Raw genomic sequence first — 12836 nt, 5'->3', positions numbered from 1 at the left:
TGTGCATACCCCTATGTTTTATTATGTAGAGATTGCATACAATATGTAATGTATCTAAAATAAATTAGGAAACACTCTTTAAATGGGGACAAATGATATGATAAAGGCAATCTAAAAGTGTATCTGTTGTCAATCACATCCTAACCAAGAAAAAACAATGTTACTATATATATTTACAACTACACTTAAAAAATTTATTACTCTCATTTTGGAATATAAATAGGAATGTTAAAGGTCATTGTTGACTGTAAACCTAGTTTGACACACAGTATTAGGTTGTCTACATCATGGCTTACACTTAACATTTGCATGGGCCTGTCTTCCAAAATGAAATCTCATAAGTTATGCATTGACACTTAAGAAAAATTCAAAAGCAGTGAAATAAACATATAGCCTCTGAGAAATAAAATGGTGACATTAGGGGTATATATGAGTCATTCAAACCAATATTCCCCCAGTGATCTACCTTAGTGTTTCCTATCCATTCCATTTTGAAGGAAATACCATAAAAATCATGTATGTTGATTATATTCAGGAAATTGTCAAAGTCTCGTTATATCATTGTAAATTTTATTGAGAAATAAGAGCTGAGGTTATTTAACTGTATTTGTTAACTATTTTTGTAGTTAAATAATCATTTCAAATGGAGTTTATTAACTAAATAAGTACAATTTGAGTATTTATCAATATTTTTCAATAAATACTTACTATATGCCTGTGCCTGTGTTGGTACAGCTATGAAAAGTTTAGAGATACTGAGATATATTTGGGTGTCTCTAAACTAGGTGTTGTGAGTGAGGGACAAGTGTGGCAGGTAATGAATATTCAAACTATGTGGAGACTGGAATGATGGAACATGTAGCAGAAAGGCCAGGACCTTGTCAATTCACTGTACCTCCAACAAAGCACTAAGTGGACAATCAGCTAAGTTTGACAATAGTGTCTGGACAGGTATTTTGGAGTTTATTTCCATTATTCGCTAGAAAAGATATTCAAGAGTAGGGCAGAAATGGAGATCAGCTGAGAGGATTTGAAACAGTTTGGAGAAAAAAGGGTTCTGAGAGTGTAGCTCTTGCCTTTATAGGCCAAGGATTGGATCACAGACTAATTTAGTTGGAGATGTATCCACAAGTGCCTATCAAGACCAACACATAAGTAATACTAATAACAATATCCAAAAACTGGGTGTCTGCATGGATGTCAGGGAGAATAGATTAACCATTGATAGACCACTGATGCCCTGTTCTTTCTTCCTCCTGCTACGCTCAGAAATCTGTCTGGAGAGGAGGACCCAAGGAAGGCTTAAAAGAAAATATGTGATTATGATGTGAAGTTTGAACTTGACTGATTTTAAATTGTCTTGAAATAGATGTGTATAGGGGTGCCTGGCTGGCTCAGTCAGTAGGGCGTGCAACTCTTGATCTCAGGGTTGTGGGTTTGAACCCCCCATTGAATGCAGAGATTACTTAACAATAAAATATTTTAAAAATATATAAAATTTAAAAAATAAAATAAAACAGATGCATCTTGTATCCTGTGCATGCAAGATTAAATCATGGCTTATCCCTTAGCCACACCAACCTACTTCAGAAACAGAGAAGTGGGTTCCTGAATTAGTCGAATTTACTGAAAAAAATAAAAACACATTTAGCTACATCTGAGTTGATACTCTAAAATGTGAATCTTGATCACAATAACTATTTTGAATGCCTGCTTTATGTCAGGAATTGTGATAAGCTCAAAGAATAGAGAAGTGAACACGGTTCCTTCACATAGCTCAAACTGATTTTCTTTTCAGTCAATAAGTACTTACTGAATAACTTGAAAACTATTTTGCATCCTACTTGACTTAAGATAGACAATGTCTCACGAGACAGTCTCACTCCATGACCATTTTTCCCTTGGGCTCATGCTCACCAATTGTATTCCGTTCTAGGAAATTGTATGAACAACCTATTAATGCAGCTTGTGGATGTGATTTCTATTTCTTCTGGCTGAGGCCCTTTCTAGATTCAATACTGAAATTACAATTAAATAGTGGAGCTACTCATAAGGCTTATGGCATATATTTGGCAGGAATAAGCATAAGTAAGTGGGTTAGTAGCAGTTAGCGCAACCCTTGCACGTACTTCTTAGCTGTGTCAGTGACCCTCTGTCTAATGGATCCTGTGTGGCATCAAGATACTCATGTCTCCTTCGTTGGGTTGAAACACTTATTCCTCCAATGACTGCAAGGATGGGCAGTCAACAGATCTCAACTGAGTCTTTTCTTTAGGAGATATCCTGAGCAGAAGTGAGCCATCTAGTGCATTTGGCAGCGCACATGACATGACTGGTCATAGAGGTGTAGAAAAGCCTGACCTACTTGCCTCACTTGGTTTACTATTGAAGAATGATTCCAGCTCCAGAGTTCTTCAGGTGCTCAACTCTGACTTAAGTCGTTGTGTGAATTCACTTTTCCCACTGCTCAATCCTACTGCCCACCACCCCAATAGATGTTAAGCTTGAGAGTACTTTTCAATAAATTTCTTCAGGCAAGGAAATTTATTTATGAGGTGAAGGGGGTGTGCAGTTGCCATTCTCAGAACTGACAGAGTTGACAGCGTTGAGCAGGTAGAAAATATTGACCTACTTTCTCCCTCCTAATTTGTATATGCTACCATTCTTAACCCCTATCAGTTAGATGACCCTATAGCCTTTAGGTTCAGACCAGACATTCTCCCAGGGCCACAGTTTTATGGACCTCTTCTCAATGATCTAACATAACTAGGATTGGAGGGAAAATTATACTTAAATGGCTGTTGTTTTATGAACTTTCTTCACTTCGCTTGTTTACTTCAACCTTGAATTATTTAAGGTAAGTTAACATACTGTGAAATAGAAACCCAAACATATAATGTTGCAAGCATAAAAGGTTTTTTCTTCTTTGCAATCTTCAACATGTGGCTTCCAATTACTCTAAAGGCATTACATACCAATCAGTTAGATGGGTGAAGAGACATTGCAGAGAGTGCTGGGAGTTTTCCATGCACTGGGCTTGCAATTAGACTATGATTAACCTCTACTTATATGGCATTGGATAAAATTCAGTTACATGGGCATGCCTAATTGCAAGAAAGGCTGGGGCTGTGTCCAGGAGAAAGGGGAGAACAGTTCTTGGGGGACAACTACTATTTACATCATACAACTCTACCTGAGAACATTAAATTTGTTAATGAGTTACCAATCTAAAAACACCTTGGGTAGTAAACACAAAGAATATTTCAAATTAGAAAAGTGTCAAATGAGAACCAATGTATTTTCAATGTCTGTTATCACAATGCCAGAATACTACGTACTAATATATTTCTGTTTTCTGGCACATATGAGCATTTATCAAGGGGTAACTTTAAGCCTGTTCTTAAATAGACTAGGTCCTTAAAGTATTACTGTCCATCTTCTTTCAATTTACCATTAAAACAAATAGGTAATATTACAATTCCAGGCAATTTACAATTATAATGATCGTTTCTGTTGATTATAGAGTGCAAGAAAGCCTGGGAGAGTGTGGAAGTACTTTTTTCTGGAGTTTATAAAATGTGTATACTGAAAGGGCACATACATTGACCTACCTTTATGGGATGGCTGAGTGATTCAGCAGATTTGTTATCAAGTTGTATAGGAGACTTGATTTTACACTGAAACGGAAGAGAAGGTGAACATTTTACACAGTGCTGTCAAGAGTTTGGAGGAGCAAGATATATATTTTTTTATGGTAAAATCACATAAAATAAAATTTACTATCTTCACCATTTCTAAATGTACAGTTCAGTAATGTTAAGTATATTCACATTATTATGCAACCAATCTCCCAAACTTTTTCATGTTGCAAAATTGAAACTCTAAACCATTAAACAACAAATCTCCATTTCCCCCACTCCCCAGCCCCTAGCAACCACCATTCTACTTTCTGCTTAAATGATTTTGACTATTCCAGATACCTCATAAAAGAGGGTATATTGTATTATATTTGTCTTTATGTGACTGGTTTATTATAGTTCAAAAAATTGTTTGTGGAATGGACATTTTCTGGCTAACTTTATCCAAAAAGAAAATACATAATCAGAAAATTTTAAACTATGTATAAGGAAGATAGAGAACAGGGAACACGTCTAAGGAAATTATAAAGAAATGGGAAATTGGAGCTGCCATTGTCACAGGTGAAATTAAAACTCACTGATCTACTAGACTTAGTCTCTTAACTACAGGGAGAATCAGAGGAAGAGACAAGAATGTACACTTGCGGATGTGATACGAGACATGAGGGCTGGCCACCCACGTACCAGCGCTCTCGCCAATTTCACTTCAGGGAAGATGGAGCTCCAGTGTTTACTCTAGGAAATCCTGTGTCTGTGTTTTAAATCAGTAACTCTCACACTTGAGGTTGTACCTATTGCTCTTTGTGAAAATCTCCATGTGTTTTCTAAGGGCCAGTGACTTTTACATCTTCTCTTTCAGGTTATTGAGTCGCTGGGATAGACTAATCCACCCCAAGACTATTGCCTTTGTTCAGTCATTCTGCATTCCCATTGGAAGGACAAGTGTGTGAATAGCACTCTTAGGTTCAAAGGCAATTGCATTTTAGTTATCTTGTGAGCTACTTTCTCAGCTCTAGTCTCCATTCATATCCTCTTCTTCCTCAGAATCATTGTTATGCCTCCAAACTCAGGATCCATAAATTTGAATGAGATATTCCATTTGTAGGGTTTTTTTTGGAAAAAATGTGGGAGCACATTTTCTTCTTTGGCACCTTGTACCTTGAAGTTACTGTTTTGTATCCAGAGTTTGAGTGGATTTTAGAAATATTCTAAAAATCTGCTCTGTGGATTCAACGAGTGCCATGACACAGAGAACAGAGACAAAGGTCCTATGTATGAAACCAAAAGCTAGTCTATAGAACATTTGCCCAATCATTAGTCATAGAACATTCCCACATGAGGGCTTAATTATCACAGATGCCTGATGAAAATGGAAGCTTCCTTCTGTTAGAAACATATTAAATAAAGCCCCACAGCTTACAGCTGATAAATGATATTTCTTATTTTTTGCCCCATTTTAACACAAATTATAACATTTTACATAAGGTATCATCAATGAATTGTGTAGCTAAAAGTTAATTTTCTAAACTACAAACTATCCAAAAGGAAATATTGTGTAATATGCCTATTATTTTTCCCATTTTTATTGAGATATAACTGGCATAGATCACTTTTTGCCTTTAAGGTGTGCAGTATAATGACTTACCTTACATATATTGTGAAGTGATTACCACAGTAAGTTTAGTTAACATCCACCATCTCGTATATGCATAGATAGATAGATAGGTACAAAAAAAAAAAAAAAAGAAAGACAAAACAGAGCTCTTATGATCTGTTATTTTGGCAGTTGATCAAGAATTCCTTAACCCTTGATATCAAATTAAGCCCTTCTTCCTCCACCCACCCTTGATATCTAATCAAGTTTCTCTCTCCCTCATCGCTGATACATCACCAAGTTTCTTGTAGTAATTTTTCATCCACTGACACCTCACCATACCTGTGGATATAAATCCCCAAGTGTCCCTGTTGAATTTGGAATTGAGTTCACTCTCTCTCCTCTATTGCTATGGTCTTGAAGAAAGTCTTCCTTGCCTGTCTGAATAGTCTGATGTGATTTTTCTTTTATAGTAGCCACTAGTCACAAGTAACATAGATTGGGATTCATGCTTGAAACCAAGCCCCCAACTGATCTGCAGACCTACCATCTGAAGCTGAAATGACCCACCTTACCCAGAGATCTATGAGTGTAAAAAAGAAAAAAAAAAATTTGTTACATGCCATTGTGTTTTGGTGGCTTTGTTACTCAGCAGTAGCTCACTGACATAGATATCTGATGTATTGATGAGGATATGATCAAAATGGAATTTAAAAAAATGATATTGGGGATTTATTTACCAGATGGTATTACAAAGAATACTTATTACTGTTACATTAATATATAGATATCTAAGTAACACCATTATATATACACATATATATGTATATATGTATATATATATATACACACACATTATATATATATAGTATATGTAATGTATATATGTATGTATTCCATTCCATTATATTCCATTATATTTATATAATAAATATTTCCAATATTTATATGCTTATATGTATTTTGCAGCCTTAAAAAAAGATAAGATCTTGCCATTGGTGCCAACATAAATCGACCTAGAAAGTATTATGCTAAGTGAATTGAGTCAAACAGAGAAAGACAAATACCATATGATTTCACTTATATATAAAATCTAAAAAATAGATGAACAAACAAACAAAAAATGTAGAATTAGAGCCATAAATATGGAGAACAAATTGGTGGTTGCCAGAGGGAAGGGGAATGAGGGGATGGGTAAGATGGGTAAAGGGGAGTGGGAGGTACAGGCTTCTTCCTAGTTATGGAATTAATGAGTCATGGGGATGAAAAGCACAGCATAGGGGATATAGTCAATGATATTGTAATAGTGTTGTATGGTGACAAATGGTAGTGACACTTGTGGTGACAACAGCATAATGTATAGAGACATTGAATCATAATGTTGTATGCCTGAAACTAATGTAACGTGGTATGTTAACTGCTGTAAAACTTTGAATTGAGAGTAACTTTTTCTGCAAGGGTTCTGCAAGATGAGCAAACATTTCTAATTAATTTTAACTTGATAAATGAGTGATGTCTTGCAATACACATAGTACGATGATGCCAAATATCACATGATCACAACTGAGCTAATGGTTCCTCTCTCTGTCTGTCTCTCTGTCTCTCTTCCTCTCTCTTGCTACAGGATTGTGGGTAATTTTCTCCCATGTTTGGATGCTGTGTCTTACGTGGTTTTGGCAGAAATCAGTGATTTTTCAGACTGTTGGAAGATGCCCAAAACTGGCACTAGTGTATTTTTTGTCACTTCAAACCACCTATGGTGCTTTTCTATACAAGAGTAAGCTTATTCTTATGCTTTATTCTAGGTCATCAGATAGGTTCCTTGTTAAAGTTGCACAAAAAGAAAAAGATTCCATTGAGCCAATAGATAGCAGTGATTCCGTTAGTGATAGTGAAAGTTGTCCTACACAAGAACCCTCCCCTCTCTTGTCTCCCTCACACCAGCCATGAAGGTTTTCAAAGATAAGTGCAGGTTAATTTTTTTTAAAAAAATCAATATTTTTATTTTATTTGTTATTTTGTATTATATTACGGTATTATAATAATTTAATATGAATATTTTGGGGTTGTGGAACGAATCATTTGAGTTTCCATTATTTATTATGGGGAAATGTGCTTTGATATACAAGTGCTTTGGATTACAAGTGTGTTTCCAGAACGAATTATGATCACAAACCAAGGTTTTACTGTATTCTCCTATAATAAAATGGTGATAATAATAATAATAATAATATACAGATTAATGCCAAAAATAAATGTTTTTGAACAATAGTTTTGTTTCCTTTTTAATTTTTTTTTAGTTTATTTATTTTGAGAGAGACAGAGACAGCACGAGTGGGGGAGGAGTAGAAAGAGATGGGGAGAGAGAGAATTCCAAGCAGTCTCCACGCTGTCAATGCAGAACCCAGTGTGGGTCTTGAACTCACAAACCATGAAATCATGACCTGAGCCAAGATCAAGAGTCAGACGCTTGGGGCCACCCAGGTGCCCCAGCAATAGTTGTTTAATGAGGACTACTTGGAGAATTTTGTTTCAAATCTTTAATTCTTGAAAATTCTGGATATTTCAGTAAATATTTCATGAGATAAATGAAGATCATTTCATTGCATCATTCGTGCATTGTTTCATTGACACATCATGATTTTGGACATTGGTTTTAAAGTATCTAGGTAAGCTCTTAAGGAAAAGTACAATTCATTTGAATTTTATTTTGGTAAGAGTATAATCAGTCAGAAAAAAAAAACTCATTAGTCTTTAGTAAATACCTTAAATTACTGGTCTCAGGTTTTCATGGGGAAGACGAGGGAAGTTGGACAGTTTTATTTCATAATCCTTTCCAGGTCAAGAAATTTGTGGATCTTCATACTTATTCTGCACACTACCCGAGCACAGAATCATAGGTTCTAGGTGGATGTAAAGATTTATAATTTCTGATCCTAAAGAGTTAGTACACGGTTAGGCACGAACAAAAATCTGTATACAAGATAATGAATAATATGTGTTAAATTGTGTGGAATGGAAAAGACTATCTATATATGTCTTTTGTGTCCTGAGAAGGGAAAGATCCATGTGGGAAAGCATAAAAGAATAAATCACAATGACAAAAATTCTCCGCATTCATCTTAGGAAGATAAAATAAGAATGGCTAATGTTTGAACAGTACTCCCTTGGCTGACAGGAAGGTTTCTCTACATCCATGCGGGGTTGGTAGCATACCTGGAATTTTATACAATCACAGCCAAACAGCCCTATTGATATTTCTGCTTAATGAAGTGCCCTTATTGAGAAGCCTGCCCCTTGCAGTCTCAGATAAAAAGAAAGATAAATTCAATTCCTATATTTGAAGAACAAGGTTATTACCTTTTCTTCTAAAAACTTGTTAGGATAACATACTGCTCAATAGGACTAAAGTAATGAGTTTCTCATTTTTTCTGTGATGTGTGATATCAGTCATTGTAAACTATTTCCTAGTGTAGTCTTGTCGTCACGATATAAGTAGAGGGATATGGAAGCGATTGAAAAGCCATTGATTGATGCTCATATGTGAATTACTTAGGTACGTATGATGGGAAGGATGCTTCTATTTTTTTTTCTGTCAGCACTTAGCACAAATCTATATAGTACTTAATAAATTAATTTAGGGTGCTGATACATGTTCATCAAAAAGAAATGAGGATAGAGGCACCTGGGTGGCTCAGTCAGTTAAGTGTCCGAATTTGGCTTGGGTCATGATCTTGAGGTTTGTGAGTTTGAGCCCTGCAGCAGGTTCTGTGCTGACTGCTCAGAGCCTGGAGCCTACTTTGGATTCTGTGTCTCCTGCTCTTTCTACACCACCCTTGCTTGTGCTCTGTCTTTCTCTCAAAAATAAACATTAAAAAATGTTTAAATAAAAAAGAAACAAAGAAACGATGATATAATTTGCTGTCCATGATTTTTGCATGTATATTTCATGGCTAAAACTCCCTTACATATATAGTTGTATGTTTATTTCTGTTTAATTCTGTCACATTGTCCAAAGGTCATTTATTCCATATGTCAGAAGTATAGAACTTCTGTAGAACTTCTCAAATCCCATTTATGCGACTCCTCAGAAACTATTATTTTTCTAATAATTTTATTGCTGATCGTTTTTCAATATAGCCTTACAAAAATACACTTCTGACTTCATTAGTTTCTTTTAAATGGTGTCATAATATACATATTATTCTGCATTGTACTTTCTCACTTGTAAAATATATTTGGGCCTCAACTTGGCAATACCAGTAGACTATATAAATATTTCTCAAAGGTATAAACTAGAAAGTGGTCTTTTAATCAAGTACAATTTATGTATGAATAAATGCAGTCAAGTAGCTCTCCAATATGGCTTATAAATACACTGTCACTGGGATATATGCTCTGAAAGGGGCATGGAGCCTGCTTAAGATTCTCTCTCTCTCTCTCTCTCTCTCTCTCTCTCTCCTCTCTCTCTCCTCTCCCTCTCTGCCCCTCTCCCCTCTCCTCCTCTCCTCGACCCTCTCCATCTCTCCTCTCTCTCTCTCTCAATCTCTCTCCTCCTCCTCTCCCCTCTCCCCTCTCCCACTCTCTCTCCTCTCTCTCTCTCAAAAAGAAACGATAACAATGGCATTGGATGGACATGAATACACTGAACCAATACTAGAAAAAATATGAAAGGCTACAGTAAGTACAAGCAACTTATACCAAATATGAAAGTCAAGAAGTCTCTATGGCATAAAGGGCTCTCATCTCTTCTCTAGTGAGAAGAGCGGCAAATTGAGGACTAGGTTCAAAACTTATTTTTGAGTTAAAGTATAAAAGGCCAAAGCAAGTTGATTATGGCAAAGTCAACAACCTGTTGCGAGATGGATATACTGATGTTGAGTCCCTGCCAATCAATTTACAACAACAGAGACAAATACTGAGTCCTGAAATATTCTTTGTGAAATCTATTTGACCGTAGGGTGGGCAAGATGAGTCCTTTACACCTTGGAAGGGTCAAGGGTTTACGCTGAGAGGAATTAACAGCCTTTCCATGTATGGATTTTCTTTTCAGGATGCTACTATTTGAGGATTTGCTAATGTTTATTCCTTTGGAACAAGATCTTATATCACATAACATCAGAGAACACATTTTTCAGAAAAGGAAGAATAGAAGCAAGTCCAATACCACCGGTTCCATTAGCTGTAACCCATAGCAACTGCTAAGGAGATGCCAGTCTAATAGATGGCTGAAACATCTTATTGAAAGCACATTTGACACAGTATCTCAGATGTATCAGAAGTGATAAAACAATGATGAGCCATCCTCCAGAAGTCAGTATACACATCAAGTAAAAAACCTTTATAAGGTATGGTGTCTTCCATAGGAAGAATATATAATTCCATGAACCAAGAAATGGAAGGAGTGTGCCTTCTGAAGTATCCCTGTCCATCATCCACTTGGAGAATGTTTGTTCTCTGTCCCAGAATTCTGGTTGCTACAGATTTAGAGCTTGTGGGCCACAGAAGAGAAAACACTTCCACCAGGAGACATGAGACCCAATTAACTTTCAACTGCCTCAAGGGTGTTTTGGGCACCTTATATTTAAGGAGAAGAAAATATTGTCTTCAAATATGGCGTTGATCCTGATCATCACAAAGAGAATGAACTGCTGTTCAAAAATGGTGACAGGGATAATACATTTAAAACAGACAGTCCACTGGGGGTCTTTTACTCCTTCCTTGTCTTGTTGTCATGCTAAACAGGCTTGTGCAGGAACTTTACCTTGAGAAGGACATGGTAATGACATGAAGCTCAATCCTTCAGAACTAAAGGTCTGTGTCAGTCTGGAAGGTAGGACACAGAAATGAGAAGAGATGTTATCTAAGCACAAGAGCCATCTAGACTAGAGAGTGGAGGAAGGAGATGGTGAGCACCTTTTGCAGTGCCAACATCAGTTGTAGCAGTGGGAATGTTTTCCATCTACTACCGCCTGTGCCCCGGAAAGTTCCATCCACTACCTGTGGCCTGGAAAGGGAGGCCCACTTGAATCTTGCAGGAGCTGCTCCTCCAAAGTATGTTGAAAAGTGGAGTCAAGAATCAGAGGAGAGAGGTGCCTGGGGGCTTAGTTGGTTAAGTGAGATCAGGCCATGATCTCACTGTTTATGAATTAGAGTCCCGTATTGGGCTCTCTGCTGTCAGCAAAGAGCCTCTGGATCCTCTGTCTCCCTCTCTCTGCCTCTCCCCTGCTTGCTCTCTCTCTCTCTCTCTCTCTCTCTCTCTCAAAAATAAATAAATATTAAAAAAAAAAGAATCATAAGGGAGGACTGTGGTAGGAATGAAGATGTACCACCCAATCCTCCTCAAATCCTCCTTCAAGGAAAAACTTATCTGGGAGTGATGCTAGGAGATAGCCTTTGGCTGTCAGCCCCTTCAGGTATGGCCTCAACTACAAATCCACTTCACCCAAGGTCATGCCTTTCCTGGACATCCCAAATGCAATGACTAATTGAGTCAGGTATCCAAAGACCAGGACATTTCAGTCCAATACAAGATAGCTGAGATAGAATATTTAGCTCCAGAGCACCCCATCAATTCACCTGAGTTTGTAGTTCACATGTACATAGCTCATCCTCTTTCTCTGCTAAAACCTTCCCTCCCATAGATATTGATCCCAAGATCATATTCTCTAATAAACCTCCTCCTTGCCAAACACCATTTCAGAGTCACTTCCTGAAGAATCCAATTAACCACAAAGATAATGATCTATATTTATTTTCCTTTGTTGTTCAACTCCAGTTTCCTTTTCTGCATATTTAATAGTTTTATTGCAGAAAATGTGAAGTTATATGCTTCACATATAAAAAAGAAACTAAATAAAGTAATTAACTACCATATGCCCATTATCTAGTATCAAATTATCAACATCGTCACACCCTTTAAAACATATATACTTCTAGTCATCTTCTCCTGTTTTGTTATTATGAGTATTGTATCTTTGTGAAATGAAGTGGGTAATTTCTCTTTTTTTCTGTACTTTAAAAGTGTTTGTGTAAGATAATGACATAGACTGAATTGTGTCTCCTCAGTATTCGTAAGTTGAAGGTCTAACCCCCAATGTGATTATATACGGAGATAGAGCCTATGAGGATATAATTAAAGTTAAAGGAGGTTATTAAGGTGGGGCCTTGGTTCAATAGGATTAATCTCCCTATAAGAAGAGACACCAGAGAGTTGTGTGTAAGGATGTGTGTGTGTGTGTGTGTGTGTGTGTGCATGTATGTATGCACGCTGAGGAAAGGACATGTGATAACAGAATAAGAAGGTGGCCATCTGCAAGCCAGGATAGGGGCTCTCACTGGAAACTGGCTGGCACCCTGTTCTCAGAATTTCAGCCTACAGAACTGTGAGAAAATACATTTCTATTGTTTAAGCCACATAGTCTTTGGAATTGTGTTATGGCAGTTTGAGCTGACTAATATGGATTTTGGTACATAGAAGTGCTATGACAAATACCTAACAATGTAGAAGTGGATTTGCAGCTGAGTAAGGTATAGAGGGTGTAGCAGTTTTGAGACACATGCCAGTAAAAAAAACAACTCTAGTTTGTTGCAAAATTATTGCG

Source organism: Lynx canadensis, chromosome A1 (genome assembly GCF_007474595.2).
Source record: "Lynx canadensis isolate LIC74 chromosome A1, mLynCan4.pri.v2, whole genome shotgun sequence".
In the NCBI taxonomy this organism is placed as follows: domain Eukaryota; kingdom Metazoa; phylum Chordata; class Mammalia; order Carnivora; family Felidae; genus Lynx; species Lynx canadensis.
Note: the sequence above shows the minus strand (reverse complement) of the source record.